Here is a 20,191-nt window from a genome sequence, read left to right on the forward strand (position 1 = left end):
AACATTGAGAATGGTTGACAGCATCCTCAATCCCAATTAAACATCATCATTATCAAAACCCAACAAAATTAATTTAAAGTAACATGTTGAGATTCACATGATAATCCAGGTACTAGATACTCAAAAAGTCCATAACCGGGGACACGGCTAACCATGATTAGTTTATACACTCTGCAGAGGTTTGCGCACTTTTCCCCACAAGACTCGATCGCCTCCGTTTGGTTTCTCGCACTACATGGTGTTTGAGAAACGGATGACCGAGACATAGTCTTTCAGAAGCGCTAGCACCTTACGATCGGGTAGACCGTACCACCTACAATCCCCTACATCTGCTAGTCTACCACTGTAAGAGTTCGCACGACTTAGTCAACTATGCTAGAGCCCATAATAGCTTGTGGCTGCACACGGAAGTTTCTAGTATGAATAATCTCATGATCCCTTTGAGCCTGGGTGGCGGTCCAAAAGAAAACAGGCAAATCCTGAATTACCCAGGTGCCTCAATCCACCCAGATGTGTGTTTAACTTGCCACCTTAGATAAACCATTAATTAACAAACTCACATCTGTCATGGATATCACTCACCCAATCCACGTCTACTAGCATAGCATGGCATAATAAGCAAACGTAGAAGTAACTCCCAAAGGTTTGAAAATAAACAGGTAATAGGTACTACCTCAACTACTTCCCATCCCACAATTTAATTAGATCCTAATCATGCAATGTGTGAGGATTGATCTAATGCAATAAAACTGGGTAGTAGGAAAGGTATGATCAAAGTGTTACTTGCCTTGCTGATGATCCGTGAAACCTAGCGATTCGAAGTAACAAGCGGCGCACTCCGGGTACTCTATCGCAAACAAACAAGCACACAATAAGTACTCATCTAATGCACAGGTAAAACTCGAATAAGAGATCTAACCAGAAGGTTCAACTTAAGAACTCCGGTTTGCAAAAAGAATCAAATCGAACGAAGCAACGAAAGTCAAACGGCGAAAGAAAACAACTTCTCTATACTAATCTGTATCTAAGTCAAGTTTTACAGTAGCAAAACTTGTTTCAGTTGGTTAAACGGATAGAGGGTTTCAAGACGAAACTCCAGCTGCTTGAATCTCCTGATTCCGATAAACAAGCGAAAAGTTATACTAAAAGAAAATCGGATCAGAAATCGCGATCAGAAAAATCGCGGATTTAATTCGAGAAAAAGAAAAACGACGAACGTTCGCTAGAACGAACGAACGGACGAACGCTCGCTAATTAAATAAATCATAAAAACCGATCAATTTAAAAAACTGAAACTAAAAAAACCGACGAAAAACCAACGGAAAAACCGAACGGTTTTTCGAAGAAAAAAATGGTGGCACGGATTTCGAGGCAACCTCGGGCGGCGGGTCGGCGAGGCGGCGGGCGGCGGGTCGGCGAGGCGGCGGGCGGCGGCTCCGGCGCTGGCGGCGGCGGCGGCGGGGTCGGGCGGCGCGCTAGGGTTTCGGGGGCGCGGGCGGGCTGGCTTCGGCTGGGCTCCCCCCGGCTTATAAAGCCTACGCGGGCCGGAGTCCCGGTCGGTCACGGCCCGTAGGTCGGTGCGTGTTTTTTTTAAATAATTACGCGCAGAATAAAAATAAAAAGAAATACTAAATAGACTCTGAAAATCCCGAAATAAATTTTCCCGGGCTTCTAAAATCAAGTCGCACAAGGTGAACATTTATTTGGGGCCTAAATGCAATTTTGAGAAATGCATATTTTTCCTAAATTCAAATAAAATAACGAAAAACTCCGAAATAAAATCTTATTTGATTTTATTATTAAATCCTCAATATTTCTTTATTTTGGGAAAGTCATTTTATTCCCTCTCTCATATTTTTGTAATAGAAATAATTGATGACAAAATAATAAAAATCAAATGATCCTATTCTCAAAATTTGAGAAAACTCAAATATGAAAATAAAGAATTTCCCAACTCTCTCCGTGGGTCCTTGAGTTGCGTAGAAATTCCTAGGATCAAACCAAAAGCAAAATAAAATATGATATGCATTGATGATCTAATGTATAACATTCCAAATTGAAAATTTGGGATATTACAACTAATGAACAATATATATATATATATATATATATATTATGAATTCCATTTTCTATCTATTTTTGTATAATTTGAATCTAGATTTTATCATCCACATATACAGAATGGAAAAGCGTATATACACACATTGAAACAGAACATATAAGAACATAAAACAGAGTACACACATTGAAACAGAGCAATAAACAGAGCAATACTATGATTGCTGTGAATACATAGCTATCCACGTCGAAACAACTCAACAAAATAAAACGCGTCCATGAGAGCATGACCAGGAGCCCTTGCCTATAATAGCTCTTGGCTCTGCCCGAACTTGTGCAGGCGTTCGTCCAAGCAGTCGACACACTCGTGGTACATCTGGAGTGCGATCTCGAGCTCCAAGTTGGCTATTTCATCGAAGATCACCAGCTCACGGATGTGACGGTCATGTTCCTCTACCCCAGGTGGACACCTAGGCCAAGGAGGCGGTCGAGCCTACCAACCAGCGCGTTGGCATCGAGCGGGCTGCGGACAAGGCGAAAGGCGCGACCCATGCGAATGGCGTGGCGAGCGTCCTGTGCAAGTACGGTGTAGAGGGCCTCTGCCCACTCCTGGCGAGAAATGAGGGTACTGACGGGACGTGTACCTAGCTGCGACGTTGTGTCTACAGCAGACAAGCACCGATGGATCCACTCTTACTGTGCGGCGCACCACGCCTCTCGCTCTGCGGCGCTCCAACAGTCTCTCCGTGCGGCCAGCCACAGTCTATCAGCGCGGGCGCGCCTAGCTTGCTCTGTGGTGCGCCATCGATCATGTTGTGCGGCAAGCTACAGCCTCTCGGCGCTGACATACCTATCTTGATCGGCGGCGTTGAAGCGCCATGCCAAGGGTCTGCTCAACCCTGGCGATGACGCGCATGACGGCGTCGTCCATCGTCTTGTCGGGGAGCGCCTCGGCCTCAACGGGTCGTGGTGCCTGCTCGTTTTCCTCGTCGACGAGGTTGATGGCAGAGGCAGCACTTTGGTGGGTTGTCATGCTTGGAAAAGGTGGATGTGCTACAGGCTGCGCTTGTTGCCTCCATGCATCACGCACCGCCTAAGTTTATGCGCAATATCGCTGGGTGGCGGGAAACCGGTGAGGAAATGGCGGGAAACGGTGGCGTGTTCATAAAACGCCATCAATTAATGGAAACTTAGCATAGAAGAAACATCGAGCTAGCACAAGAAGTAGATGATGATCAGATGATCGTTTATCCTAGTATGCATGTAATAGTTTACTTTGGTGTGTGGAAATGTCATGTGTGTACTAGCCACCTATGTAATTAGATGTTTGCTGCGTATTACACACATCTTGTTTATGTGAAATGTTTCTGTTCTCTTGGCTCAACACAAACAGTTTATTAGAATGAACTGTATGACCTCCATTGCACACACCTTGATCTGGATGAACCATTTTTGTTGCCTTGCCTAATCGAAAATAGTTCATCCGAGTGAACCATATGTCTTATATCGCAGACACCTTGATCTGGCTGACCGTTTCTTTTGTGTTGCCTAATCACAAACAGTTCATCCAAGTGAACTATATGCCATATATCACACACACCTTCATATGGTTGTCCGTTTCTGATGTTCCATCTCATTGATGTCTACTATGAAACTTTATTCTTGTAGACACGTGTTGGGCCTCCAAGCGTAGAGTTTTGTAGGACAGTAGCAATTTTCCCTCAAGTGGATGACCTAAGGTTTATCAATCCATGGGAGGTGTAGGATGAAGATGGTCTCTCAAAAACGACCCTGTAACCAAATACAAGAAATCTCTTGTGTCCCCAACACACCTAATACAATGGCAAATTGTATAGGTGAACTAGTTCAACAAAGATGGTGATAAAATTGTAATATGAATGGTAGAAATATATTTTTATAATCTGAATAAATAAAAATAGCAAGGTAGCAAATAGTAAACGGGCACAAAAACGGTATTGCAATGCTTGAAAATGAGACCTAGGGTCTGTACTTTCACTAGTGCAATCTCTCAACAATGCTAATATAATTGGATCATATAACCATCCCTCAACGTGCGATGAAGAATCACTCCAAAGTTCCTATCTAGCGGAGAACATAAGAAGAAATCGTTTATAGGGTACGAAGCCACCTTGAAGCTATTCTTTCCGATCGATTGATACGTCTCCAACGTATCTATAATTTTTTATTGCTCCATGCTATTATATTATCTACTTTGGATGTTAATGGGCTTATTTTTGCACTTTTATATTATTTTTGGGACTAACCTATTAACCGGAGGCCCAGCCCAAATTGTTGTTTTTTTTGCCTATTTCAGTGTTTCGTAGAAAAGAAATATCAAACGGAGTCCAAACGGAATGAAACCTTCGAGAACATGATTTTTGGAACAAACGTGATCTAGTAGACTTGGAGAGGACGTCAAGAATCAATCGAGGAGGCCACCAGGCAGGGGGCGTGCCCACCCCCTAGGCGCGCCCTCCACCCTCGTGGGCCCCTCGTTGCTCCACCGACCTACTTCTTCCTCCTATATATATATATATCCATATACCCCGCAAACATCCAGGAGCACCACGAAAACCTAATTCCACCACCGCAACCTTCTGTACCCAAGAGATCCCATCTTGGGGCCTTTTCCGGAGCTCCACCGAAGGGGGCATCGACCATGGAGAGCCTCTACATCAAATCCATGGCCCCTCCGATGATGTGTGAGTAGTTTACCTCAGACCTTTGGGTCCATAGCTAGTAGCTAGATGGCTTCTTCTCTCTCTTTGGATCTCAATACAAAGTTCTCCTCGATTCTCTTGGAGATCTATTCGATGTAATCTTCTTTTGCGGTGTGTTTTTCAAGATCCAATGAATTGTGGGTTTATGATCAAGTTTATCTATGAACAATATTTGAATCTTCTCTGAATTCTTTTATGTATGATTGGTTTATCTTTGCAAGTCTCTTCGAATTATCAGTTTGGTTTGGCCTACTAGATTGATCTTTCTTGCAATGGGAGAAGTGCTTAGCTTTGGGTTCAATCTTCCGGTGCTCGATCCTAGTAATAGAAAGGGAATCGACAAATATTGTATTGTTGCCATCGAGGATAAAAAGATGGGGTTTACATCATATTGCATGAGTTTATCCCTCTACATCATGTGATCTTGCTTAAGGCGTTACTCTGTTCTTATGAACTTAATACTCTAGATGCATGCTAGATAGAGGTCGATGTGTGGAGTAATATTAGTAGATGCAGAATCGTTTCGGTCTACTTGTCTCGGACATGATGCCTATATACATGATCATGCCTAGATATTCTCATAATTATTCATGTTTCTATCAATTGCTCGACAGTAATTTGTTCACCCACTGTAATACTTATGCTATCTTGAGAGAAGCCACTAGTGAAACCTATGGCCCCCAGGTCTATTTTCCATCATACAAGTTTCCAATATACTTTATTTTGCAATCTTTACTTTCAATCTATATCATAAAAATACCAAAAATATTTATCTTACTATTATCATGTCTATCAGATCTCACTCTTGCAAGTGGTCGTGAAGGGATTGACAACCCCTTTATCGCGTTGGTTGCGAGGTTCTTATTTGTGTGTGTAGGTATGAGGTGACTCGCGCGTGGTCTCCTACTGGATTGATACCTTGGTTCTCAAAAACTGAGGGAAATACTTACGCTGCTTTACTACATCACCCTTTCCTATTCAAGGGAAGACCAACGCAGTGCTCAAGAGGTAGCAAGAAGGATTTCTGGCGCCGTTGTCGGGGAGGCTCACGCCAAGTCAAGTCAAGATTTTATCTCCCGCCAACATGCGATTTCTGGCGCCGTTGCCAGGGAGATCTACGCCAAGTCAAGACATACCAAGTACCCATCACAACTCTTATCCTTCGCATTACATTATTTGACATTTGCCTCTCATTTTCCTATCCCCCACTTCACCCTTGCCGTTTTATTCGCCCTCTTTTCCTTTCGCCCTCTCTTTCCGTTCGCCTCTTTTCGCTTGCTTCTTGTTTGCTTGTGTGTTGGATTGCTTGCTTGTCACGATAGCTCAAGATAATACTAAATTGTGTGACTTTGCCAATACCAACAATAACGATTTTATTAGCACTCCGATTGCTCCTCTTACCGATGCTGAATCTTGTGAGATTAATATTGCCTTGCTGAATCTTATCATGAAAGGTCCGTTTTCTGGCCTTCTTAGTGAAGATGCCGCTACCCATCTAAACAACTTTGTTGATTTGTGTGATATGCAAAAGAAGAAAGATGTGGAAAATGATATTGTTAAGCTGAAGCTATTTCCATTTTCGCTTAGAGATCGTGCTAAAGCTTGGTTTTCGTCTTTGCCTAAAAATAGTATTGATTCATGGAATAAGTGCAAAGATGCTTTTATCTCTAAGTATTTTCCTCTCGCTAAGATCATCTCTCTTAGAAATGATATTATGAATTTTAAGCAACTTGATCATGAACTTGTTGCACAAGCTTGGGAGAGGATGAAATTAATGAAACGTAATTGCCCTACACATGGATTGAATTTATGGATGATTATACAAAAAAATTATGCCGGATTGAATTTTCCTTCTAGAAATCTTTTAGATTCGGCCGCGGGAGGCACTTTTATGAAAATCACTTTAGGAGAAGCTACCAAACTCCTAGATAATATTATGGTTAATTATTCTCAATGGCACACTGAAAGATCTACTAGTAAAAAGGTGCATGCAATTGAAGAGATTAATGTTTTGAGTGGAAAGTTGGATGAACTTATGAAATTGTTTGCTAATAAGAGTGCTCCTACTGATCCTAATGATATGCCTTTGTCTACTTTGATTGAGAATAATAATGAATCTATGGATATGAATTTTGTTGGTAGGAACAATTTTGGTAATAACGCGTATAGAGGTAATTTTAATTCTAGGACGTTTCCTAGTAATTCCTCTAATAATTATGGTAATTCCTACAACAATTCTTATGGAAATTATAATAAGATGCCCTCTGATTTTTAATCTAGTATTAAAGAATTTATTACTTTGCAAAAGAGTTTCAATGCTCTGATTGAAGAAAAATTGCTTAAGATTGATGAGTTGGCTAGGAACGTGGATAGAATTTCTCTTGATGTTGATTCTTTGAAACTTAGATCTATTCCACCTAAGCATGATATCAATGAGTCTCTCAAAGCCATGATAATTTCCACTGATGAGTGCAAAGAAAGAACCGCTAGGATGCATGCTAAGAAAGATTGCTTTGTGAAAGCGTGTTCTTCTAGTTTTCATGATAATAAGGATGAAGATCTAAAAGTGATTGATGTGTCCCCTATTAAATCTTTGTTTTGCAATATGAATCTTGATAATGATGGGACTGGAGATGAGTCAACTTTAGTTAGAAGGCGTCCCAAAAATTCAGAGTTTTTAGATCTTGATGCAAAAATTGTTAAAAGTGGTATTGAAGAGGTTAAAACTTTAAATAGCAACGAACCCACTATCTTGGATTTCAAGGAATTTAATTATGATAATTGCTCTTTGATAGATTGTATTTCTTTGTTGCAATCTGTGCTAAATTCTCCTCATGCTTATAGTCAAAATAAAGCTTTTACTAAACATATCGTTGATGCTTTGGTGCAATCTTATGAAGAAAAACTTGAGTTGGAAGTTTCTATCCCTAGAAAACTTTATGATGAATGGGAACCTACAATTAAAATTAAAGTTAAAGATCATGAATGCTATGCTTTGCATGATTTGGGTGCTAGTGGTTCCATGATTCCAAAAACTTTGTGTGATTTGCTAGGTTTCCGTGAATTTGATGATTGTTCTCTAAACTTGCACCTTGCGGATTCCACTATTAAGAAACCTATGGGAAAGATTAATGATGTTCTTATTGTTTCAAATAGGAATTATGTGCTCGTAGATTTCATTGTTCTTAATATAGATTGCAATCCTTCATGTCCTATTATTCTTGGTAGACCTTTCCTCAGAACGATTGGTGCAATTATTGATATGAAGGAAGGGAATATTAAATTCTAATTTCCATTAAGGAAAGGCATGGAACTCTTCCCTAGAAAGAAAGTTAAATTATATTAATCTATTATGAGAGCCACTTATGGATTGCCTACCAAAGATGGCAATACCTAGATCTATTTTCGCTTTTATGCTTACCTAGGAGCGTTAAACGATAGCGCTTGTTGGGAGGCAACCCAATTTTATTTTTATTCCTTGCTTTTTGCTCCTGTTTAGTAATAAATAATTTATATAGCCTCTGTTTTGGTTGTGTTTTTTGTGTTTAATTAGTGTTTGTGCCAAGTAGTACCATTGGGAAGACTTGGGGAAAGTCTTTTTGATCTTGCTGTAGAAAACAGAAACTTTAGTGTTCACGAGCATTGCTGCCATTTTTTATTGGAGAGTGCTATTTAGTCAATTATTTTTGCAGATGATTAATAGATAAATTACTCACGTCCAGAAATTTATTTTAGAATTTTTGGGGTTCCAGAAGTTTGTGTTAGTTACAGATTACTACAGATTGTTCCGTTTTTGACAGATTCTGTTTTTCGTGTGTTGTTTGCTTATTTTGATGAATCTATGGCTAGTAAAAGAGTTTATAAACCATATAGAAGTTCGAGTACAGTAGGTTAACACCAATATAAATAAAGAATGAGTTCATTACAGTACCTTAAAGTGGTGTTTTGTTTTCTTTCGCTAACGGAGCTCACGAGATTTTTCTGTTAAGTTTTGTGTTGTGAAGTTTTCAAGTTTTGGGTAAAGATTTGATGGATTATGGAACAAGGAGTGGCAAGAGCCTAAGCTTGGGGATGCCCATGGCACCCCAAGGTAAAATACAAGGACACTAGAAAGCCTAATATTGGGGATGCCCCGGAAGGCATCCCCTCTTTTGTCTTCGTTCATCGGTAACTTTACTTGGAGCTATATTTTTATTCGCCACATGATATGTGTTTTGCTTGGAGCGTCTTGTATGGTATGAGTCTTTGTTTTTTAGTTTACCACAATCATCCTTGTTGTACACACCTTTTGAGAGAGACACACATGAATTAGAATTTATTAGAATACTCTATGTGCTCCACTTATATCTTTTGAGTTATATAGTTTTTGCTCTAGTGCTTCACTTATATCTTTTAGAGCACGGCGGTGGTTCTATTTTATAGAAATAATTGATCTATCATGCTTCACTTATATTATTTTGAGAGTCCTTTAGAACAACATGGCAATTTTCTTTTAGGCATAATAAAAACTTTCATATAAGTGCATTGAATACCAAGAAAAGTTTGATACTTGATGATTGTTTTGAGATACGGAGATGGTGATATTAGAGTCATGCTAGTTGAGTAGTTGTGAATTTGAGAAATACTTTTGTTGAAGTTTGTGATTCCCGTAGCATGCACGTATGGTGAACCGTTATGTGATGAAGTCGGAGCATGATTTATTTATTGATTGCCTTCCTTATGAGTGGCGGTCGGGGACGAGCGATGGTCTTTTCCTACCAATCTATCCCCCTAGGAGCATGCATGTAGTACTTTGTTTTGATAACTAATAGATTGTTGCAATAAGTATGTGAGTTCTTTATGACTAATGTTGAGTCCATGGATTATACGCACCCTCACCCTTCCACATTTGCTAGCCTCTCTAGTACCGCGCAACTTTCGCCGGTACCATAAACCCACCATATACCTTCCTCAAAACAGCCACCATACCTACCTATTATGGCATTTCCATAGCCATTCCGAGATATATTGCCATGCAACTTTCCACCATTCCGTTATTATGACATGCTTCATCATTGTCATATTGCTTTTGCATGATCATGTAGTTGACATCGTATTTGTGGCAAAGCCACCGTTCATAATTCTTTCATACATGTCACTCTTGATTCATTGCATATCCCGGTACACCGCCGGAGGCATTCACATAGAGTCATATTTTGTTCTAAGTATCGAGTTGTAATTCTTGAGTTGTAAGAAAATAAAAGTGTGATGATCATCATTAGAGCATTATCCCATGTGAGGAAAGGATGATGGATACTATGATTCCCCCACAAGTCGGGATGAGACTCCGGACGAAAAAAAGAGGCCAAAACAAGAAGAAGGCCCAAAAAAGAGAAGAAAAAAACGAGAGAAAAAGAGAGAAGGGACAATGTTACTATCCTTTTCCACACTTGTGCTTCAAAGTAGCACCATGATCTTCATGATAGAGAGTCTCCTATGTTGTCACCTTCATAAACTAGTGGGAATTTTACATTGTAGAACTTGGCATGTAACATCTAATGATGGGCTTCCTCAAATTGCCCTAGGTCTTCGTGAGCAAGCAAGTTGGATGCACACCCACTTAGTTTCTTTTGTTGAGCTTTCATACACTTATAGCTCTAGTGCATCCATTGCATGGCAATCCCTACTCACTCACGTTGATATCTATTAATGGGCATCTCCATAGCCTGTTGATACGCCTAGTTGATGTGAGACTATCTTCTCCTTTTTTGTCTTCTCCACACCCCCTGGGCGCGCCCTCCACCCTCGTGGGCCCCTCGTTGCTCCACCGACCTACTTCTTCCTCCTATATATATCCATATACCCCGCAAACATCCAGGAGCACCACGAAAACCTAATTCCACCACCGCAACCTTCTGTACCCAAGAGATCCCATCTTGGGGCCTTTTCCGGAGCTCCGCCGGAGGGGGCATCGATCATGGAGGGCCTCTACATCAACTCCATGGCCCCTCTGATGATGTGTGAGTAGTTTACCTCAGACCTTTGGGTCCATAGCTAGTAGCTAGATGGCTTCTTCTCTCTCTTTGGATCTCAATACGAAGTTCTCCTCGATTCTCTTGGAGATCTATTCGATGTAATCTTCTTTTGCGGTGTGTTTGTCGAGATCCGATGAATTGTGGGTTTATGATCAAGTTTATCTATGAACAATATTTGAATCTTCTCTGAATTCTTTTATGTATGATTGGTTTATCTTTGCAAGTCTCTTCGAATTATCAGTTTGGTTTGACCTACTAGATTGATCTTTCTTGCAATGGGAGAAGTGCTTAGCTTTGGGTTCAATCTTGCGCTGCTCGATCCCAGTGACAGAAACGGAACCGACACATATTGTATTGTTTCCATCGAGGATAAAAACATGGGGTTTACATCATATTGCATGAGTTTATCCCTCTACATCATGTCATCTTGCTTAAGGCGTTACTCTGTTCTTATGAACTTAATACTCTAGATGCATGCTGGATAGCGGTCGATGTGTGGAGTAATAGTAGTAGATGCAGAATCGTTTCGGTCTACTTGTCTCGGACGTGATGCCTATATACATGATCATGCCTAGATATTCTCATAATTATTCGCTTTTCTATCAATTGCTTGACAGTAATTTGTTCACCCACCGTAATACTTATGCTATATTGAGAGAAGCCACTAGTGAAACCTATGGCCCACGGGTCTATTTTCCATCATACAAGTTTCCATTCTACTTTATTTTGCAATCTTTACTTTCAATCTATATCATAAAAATACCAAAAATATTTATCTTATTATTATCATCTCTATCAGATCTCACTCTTGCAAGTGGCCGTGAAGGGATTGACAACCCCTTTATCGTGTTGGTTGCGAGGTTCTTATTTGTGTGTGTAGGTACGAGGTGACTCGCGTGTGGTCTCCTACTGGATTGATACCTTGGTTCTCAAAAACCGAGGGAAATACTTACGCTGCTTTACTGCATCACCCTTTCCTCTTCAAGGGAAAACCAACGCAGTGCTCAAGAGGTAGCATCGATCCATCCAAGAGTTCGTACTAAAATAACATCAAATAATTTCAGATTCATAATACTCAATCCAACACAAAGAACCTCAAAGAGTGCCCCAAGATTTCTACCGGAAAAACAAGGACAAGAACGTGCATCAACCCCTATGCATAGATTACCCCAATATCACCTCAAGAATCCGCAAGTTGAGTGCCAAAACATACATCAAGTGAATCAATATGATACCCCATTGTCACCACGAGTATTCATTTGCAAGACATATATCAAGTGCTCTCAAATCCATAAAAGTATTCAATCTGATAAAATGAAATCTCAAAGGGAAAACTCAATTCATCACAACAAGATAGAGAGGGGAAAACACCATATGATCCGACTATATTAACAAAGCCCGCGATACATCAAGATCATGACATCTCAAGAACACGAGAGAGAGAGAGAGAGAGATTAAACACATAGCTACTGGTACAAACACTCAGCCCCAAGGGTGGACTACTCCCTCCTCATCATGGTGGTTGCCGGGATGATGAAGATGGCCACCTGATGACCCACAAGTATAAGGGATCAATTGTAGCTCTTTTCGATAAGTAAGAGTGTCGAACCAAACGAGGAGCGGAAGGAAATGACAAGTAGTTTCCGGTAAGGTATTGTGTGCAAGTGCTGAAATTGTAAGTAGCGAGTAGTTTGATAGCAAGATAATTTGTAATGAGCAAGTAACGATAATAGTAACAAAAGTGCAGCAAGGTAGCCCAATCCTTTTGAGGCAAAGGACAGGCCAAAACAGTCTCTTATGATAAGCAAAGTGTTCTTGAGGGTACACGGGAATTCCATCTAGTCACTTTCATCATGTTGGTTTGATTTGTGTTCACTACTTTGATAATTTGGTATGTGGGTGGACCGGTGCTTTGGTGTCGTTCTTACTTGAACAAACCTCCTACTTACGATTAACCCTCCCGCAAGCATCCGCAACTACGAGAAAAGTATTAAGAATAAATTCTAACCATAACATTAAACTTTTGGATCCAATCGGTCCCTTACGGAATAGCGCATAAACTAGGGTTTAAGCTTGATTTGTGTTCACTACTTTGATAATTTGATATGTGGGTGGACCGGTGCTTAGATTATGTTCTTACTTGAACAAACCTCCTACTTATGATTAACCCTCCCGCAAGCATCCGCAACTACGAGAAAAGTATTAAGAATAAATTATAACCATAGCATTAAACTTTTGGATCCAATCGGTCCCTTACGGAATAGCGCATAAACTGGGGTTTAAGCTTCTGTCACTCTCGCAACCCACCATCTAATTGCTACTCCACAATGCATTCCCTTAGGCCCAAATGTGGTGAAGTGTCATGTAGTCGACGTTCACATTACACCACTAAGGGAATAACAACATACATACTATCAAAATATCGAACACATATCAAGTTCACATGATTACTTGCAACATGATTTCTCCCGTGACCTCAGGAACAAAAGTGACTACTCACAAATGATAAACATGTTCATGATCAGAGGAGTATTAAATAGCATAATGGATCTGAACATATAATCTTCCACCAAATAAACCATATAGTAATCAACACTACTAGTCACCCACAAGTACCAATCTATAGTTCCGGTAACAAGATTGAACACAAGAGATGAACTAGGGTTTGAGAGGAGATGGTGCTGTTGAAGATGTTGATGGAGACTGCCCTCCCCAAGATGGGAGAGTTGTTGGTGATGATGATGATGATGATTTCCCCCTCCGTGAGGGAAGTTCCCCCGACGGAAACGCTCCGCCGGAGGGAAAAAGTGCTCCTGCCCAAGTTCCGCCTCGAGGCGGCGGCGCTTCGTCCCGAAAGTCCTCCTCTTATTTTTTCTAGGTCAAAACCACTTATATACCAGAAGATGGGCACCGAAGGTGGGCCGAGGAGGCCACAACCCACCAGGGCGCGCCCAGGTGGGTTGTGCCCACCTGGTGGCCCCCCTCCGGTGTTTATTGGCTCTAGTATTTCTCAAATTATTCATAAAAATCTCCGTAAAGTTTCAGCTCATTTGGAGTTGTATAGAATAGGTGGCCTGACGTAGCTTTTCTAGGTCCAGATTTCCAACTGCCGGAATTCTCCCTCTTGGTGTGTTCCTTGCAATTTATGAGAGAAAAGGCATTAGAATTACTCCAAAAAGTATTATTATGGATAAAAACATTATAAATAATAGTAAGAAAACATGATGCAGAATGGACGTATCACCACCGGTGATGATTTCCCCCTCCGGCAGAGTGCCGGAACGGGGTCTAGATTGGTTTTCAGTGGCTACAGAGCCTTGCGGCGGCGGAACTACTGATCTAGGTTAACCCCGAGGGTTTTTGGAATATTTCTGAATTTATAGGGTAAAGAGGGGGCGTGGGAGGCCATCGAGGTGGGCACAACCCACCTGGGCGCGCCTGGGCCCCCAGGCACACCCTCGTGGGTTGTGCCCCCCTCGGGGCACTCCCCAGGTGCTTCTTTAGCCCACTGTTGGTCTTCTGGTCCATGAAAAATTCACAAAATGTTTCGTGGTGTTTGGACTCCATTTGATATTGATTTCCTGCGATGTAAAAAACAAGCAAAAAACAACAACTCGCACTGGGCACTGGGTCAATAGGTTAGTCCTAAAAAATGATATAAAGTTGCTATAAAATGATTGTAAAACATCCAAGAATGATAAAATAACAGCATGCCTACTTCATAAATCATAGATACGTTGGAGACGTATCAGCATCCCCAAGCTTAATTCCTACTCGTCCTCGAGTAAGTAAATGATAAAAGAAATAATTTATGAAGTGTGAAAGCTAGCAAAGTGCAGAAGTTTGAGCAATGACAATTTAGATCACTTTTCCTAGCATCATAACAACAATTCTTTCTCATAAATTTTCTCATGTTAAAGTAGCAACCAATTCACATGTTAAGGTTCAAACAAAATTCTCTTGAAACTCAACAACCTATGTTCTCAGTCACCAAGCAATTGCAATTCAACTTATTCGACAGAGTTTAAGTAAGAGCTCCACATACTCAACCATCATATAGTCTTCTACGATTGCTAACACTCACCTCGTACACATGAGCAAAATGTTTTAACCGGACACATAGAAAGATAGAGGCTTATTGTTTTGCCTCCCAACGTATTCACCTCATGGGTGATGTCAACAATAATAACTCATGCTACCCATATCCAACTGGATATATGTGCCTAGATCTTTCCTCACCACATGATGCTTGCCAAAAGAGAAAAATAAAAAGGAATAGAGAGAAGAACTTTGACTCTTTGCATAAAATTAAATACATAAAATTAAAAGATAGGCCCTTCGCAAAGGGAAGCAGAGGTTGCCATGTGCTTATTTATTTGTATGCTCAACCCTTTAGTGCAAAAAATGTCACGGTATATTTCCCCTTATGATAGCAACCTTTATTATGCAGTCTGTCGCTTTTATTCTTTGCCATCACAAGTTCATGCAATGCTCAATTTTCTCTTACACTAAATGATCTCACACTTTTAGAAACAATTTTTATTGCCTTATTGCACCGATGACAACTTACTTGAAGGATCTTGCTCAATCCTTATGTAGGTATGGTGGGCTCTTGAAAATAATATTTGGGTTTAAGGGTTTTTGGATGCACAAGTAGTATCTCTATTTGATGCGGAATTTTTGGCTAGCAAAGATGGGGGGCAAGCACCACATGTTGAAGGATCTATGACAATATAACTTCTATGTAAATATGAACAAACATAAACCATTACGTTGTCTTCCTTGTCTAATGTCAACAATTTTGGCATATAATATTTTGATGGGGGCTCACAATCACAAAATATTTCCATGATAGTGTATTTATATGTGAAAGTTCTCTTCCTTATACTAATTATTCGTGAATTGCTTGTATGACCACTATTGTGATTGTCAAGCCTCAAAAGATTTCACTTTATAAACCCAATGTGAAGCTATCACTAGGGATGATATGATTTCAACTTCATGACATTCAATTTATTCAACAATTTACTCATAGGATATAAGTGAAGCACAAGAGTAATTCCATAGAAAAGAGCTTCGTTGATGGGATGTGAATGCCACTTACCTAGCCTCCCTGGTAACTATTTGAGGACTCTATTTTATTTAAAAACTTTTAGATCTAAGTATTTTATTAAAACAGCAAGCAAAACAAAACAAAATGACATTCTAAGAATAGTACACATCATGTGAAGAAGCAAAAACTTAGGTTCAACTAATACTAACCGATAATTGTTGAAGAAGAAAGGTGGGATGCCTAGAGGGGCATCCCCAGGCTTAGATGCTCGAGACTTATTGAAATATTATCTTGGGATACCTTGGGCATCCCCAAGCTTGAGCTTTTGTGTCTCCTTAATTCTTCTCATATCACGGTTTCCTAAATCTCAAAAGCTTCATCCACACAAAACTCAACAAGGACTCGTGAGATAAGTTAGTATAAACCAATGCAAAAACCTTATCATTCTCTACTATAGCAAATCACTAAAATTATTTTTCTACATTGCATACTAAATGCCTCTGCATATTTAATACTCATATCCTCAAATAGAATCAGTAAACAAGCAAACATACGCAAACAATGCAAACATAACAGCAATCTGCCAAAACAGTACAATTTGTAAAGAATGCAAGAGTATCAATACTTCCCTAACTCCAAAAGTTATGAAAATTTACCACACCGTAGAAAATTTATCAGAGCTTATTTTGCAAAAAGTTTTAACATTTTATCACATTCTGACTTTTTACGGAATTTTTTGCAACATCGATAAACTTTCTGTTTTGAAACAGCAACATGTAGACTTGCAAAATAAGCATGGCAAACTATAATTTATATTTTTATTGAAAAGAAAGATGCAAAATATTATTCTAAATAACATCAAGCAAATCCAAACAAAATAAAATGACGCTCCAAGCAAAACTCATATCATGTGATAAATGAAAACATAGCTCCAAGAGAGGTTATCGATAATGTTGAAGACGAAAGAGGGCATCCCCAAGCTTAGTTGCTTAGATCTTCCTTGAATATTACCTTGGGGTACCTTGGCATCCCCAAGCTTAGGGTCTTCTCACTTTTTATTTTCCTCATATCGACATCTCACCCAAAACTTGAAAACTTCAATCACACAAAACTTAACGGAACTTTGTGAGATAGGTTATTATGATAAAGAGCAAACCATTTCACTTTTGGCACTGTCAAAGACAAGATTCATAATTGTTCTCACAGATTCCTACTGTAGAATATCATTTCCATAATTTATATTGAGCAATATAAGCCATGGGAATTAGAAAACAAGCAAACTATGCATTGAAAACAGAATCTGTCAAAAACAGAACAATCTGTAGTGATCTGTACTACAATCATACTTCTGCTACTCCAAAAATTATGAAAAATTAGAACAGTCTGGGAAATTTGTCTATTAATCTTCTGCAAAAAGAATCAACATTTTATCATGCTTTTGTTAAAAATTAGAATTACTTTCCTAAGCACAAAAGTTTCTGTTTTTCAGCAAGATCAAATCAACTATCACTGTAAGCCATCCCAAAGGTCTTACTTGGAACTTTATTGAAACAAAAGCTATAAAAAATGATTAATACAGTAGCATAATCATGTGAACACACAAAACAGTAGGTAAAAGTGTTGGGTTGTCTCCCAACAAGCGCTTTTGTTTAATGCCTTTTAGCTAGGCATGATGAGTTCAATGATGCTCACATAAAAGATAAGAATTGAAACATGAAGAGAACATTACGAATCACATGGGAAGCACATTTAAGTCTAACCCACTTCCTATGCATAGGGATTTTGTGAGCAAACAATTTATGGGAAAAAGAATCAACTAGCATAGGAAGGCAAAACAAGTGCAACCTCAAAACTTTCAACATAAAGAGAGGAAACTTGGTATTATTGAGATATGTAAAAGCATAAGTTCCCCTCTCATAATAATTTTCAGTAGCATCATGAATGAATTCAACAAAATAGCTATCACATAAAGCATTCTTTTCATGATACATAAGCATAGAAATTTTCTCACTCTCCACATAACCAAATTTATTCTCAGGAATAGTAGTGGGAGCAAATCAACAAAATAACTATCATGCGATTGAAAATTAAAATCATGATGACAAGTTTCATGGTTATCATTATTCAATATAGGATACATGTCATCACCATAATCATCATAGATAGCAACTTTGTTGTCATAATCAATTGCAACCTCTTCTAAAATAGTGGATTCATCATTAAATAAAGTCATGACCTCTCCGAATCCACTTTCATCAATATAATCATCATAAATATGAGGTGTGCAATCATCATAATAATTTTTCTCATCAAAACTTTGGGACTAAAAATACCATCTTCATCAAATATAGCATCCCCAAGCTTATGGATTTGCATATCATTAGCATCATGGATATTCAAAGAATTCATACTAGCAACATTGCAATCATGCTCATCATTCAAAGATTTTTTGTAAAACATTTTATAGAATTCTTCTTCTATCAATTGAGCACAATTTTCCTTTCCATCATTTTCACTAAAGACATTATAAAGATTAACAATATGATGCAACCTCAATTCCATTTTTTTGTAGTCTTCTTTTATAAAACAAACTAGTGATAAAACAAGAAACTAAAAGATTCAATTGCAAGATCTAAAGATATACCTTAAATCACTCACCTCCCCGGCAACGACGCTAGAAAAAAGAGCTTGATGTCTAATATGCAACTTTATTCTTGTAGACACGTGTTGGCCCTCCAAGCGCAGATTTTTGTAGGACAGTAGCAATTTTCCCTCAAGTGGATGACCTAAGGTTTATCAATCCGTGGGAGGTGAAGATGGTCTCTCTCAAACGATCCTGCAATCAAATACAAGAAATCTCTTGTGTCCCCACCACACCTAATACAATGGCAAGTTGTATAGATGCACTAATTCGACGAAGAGATGGTGATAAAAGTGTAATATGAATGGTAGAAATATATTTTTATAATCTGAATAAATGAAAACAGCGAGGTAGCAATTAGTAAACAGGCACAAAAATGGTATTGCCATGCTTGAAAATGAGACCTAGGGTCCGTACTTTCACTAGTGCAATCTCTCAACAATGCTAATATAATTGGATCATATAACCATCCCTCAACGTGCGATGAAGAATCACTCCAAAGTTCCTATCTAGCGTAGAATATAAGAAGAAATCGTTTGTAGGGTACGAAACCACCTCGAAGCTATTCTTTCTGATCGATCTATCCAAGAGTTCGTACTAAAATAACACCAAATAATTCCAGATTCATAATACTCAATCCAACACAAAGAACCTCGAAGAGTGCCCCAAGATTTCTACCGGAGAAACAAGGATAAGAACGTGCATCAACCCCTATGCATAGATTACCCCAATGTCACCCGGGAATCCGCGAGTTGAGTGCCAAAACATACATCAAGTGAATCAATATGATACCCCATTGTCACCATGAGTACTCATTTGCAAGACATATATCAAGTGCTCTCAAATCCATAAAAGTATTCAATCCAATAAAACGAAATCTCAAAGGAAAAACTCAATTCATCACAACAAGGTAGAGAGGGGAAAACACCATATGATCCGACTATATTAACAAAGCCCGCGATACATCAAGATCATGAAATCTCAAGAACACGAGAGAGAGAGAGAGAGATTAAACACATAGCTACTGGTACAAACCCTCAGCCCCGAGGGTGGACTACTTCCTCCTCATCATGGTGGTCCCCGGGATGATGAAGATGGCCACCGGTGATGATTTCCCCCTCAGGCAGAGTGCCGGAACGGGGTCTAGATTGGTTTTCAGTGACTACAAAGCCTTGCGGCGGCGGAACTTTTGATCTAGGTTAACCCCGAGGGTTTTTGGAATATTTGTGAATTTATAGGGTAAAGAGGGAGTGCGAGAGGCGATCGAGGTGGGCACAACCCACCTGGGCACGCCTGGGCCAGGCGCGCCTAGGTGGGTTGTGCCCCCCTCGGGGCACCCCCCAGGTGCTTCTTTGGCCCACTGATGGTCTTCTGGTCCATAAAAAGTTTCGCGGTGTTTGGACTCCGTTTGATATTGATTTCCTGCGATGTAAAAAACAAGCAAAAAACAACAGCTGGCACTTGGCACTGGGTCAATAGGTTAGTCCCCAAAAATGATATTAAGTTGCTATAAAATGATTGTAAAACATCCAAAAATGATAAAATAACAGCATGAATACTTCATAAATTATAGATACGTTGGAGACGTATCACTCATCACAAACAGTTCATTCGAGTGCACTGTATGCCGTATATCGCACACGCCTTCATCTGGCTGCCCGTTTCTATTCTTCTTTCTCATCGC

The sequence above is a fragment of the Triticum aestivum genome, chromosome 4A (assembly GCF_018294505.1).
Source record: "Triticum aestivum cultivar Chinese Spring chromosome 4A, IWGSC CS RefSeq v2.1, whole genome shotgun sequence".
Lineage (NCBI taxonomy): Eukaryota > Viridiplantae > Streptophyta > Magnoliopsida > Poales > Poaceae > Triticum > Triticum aestivum.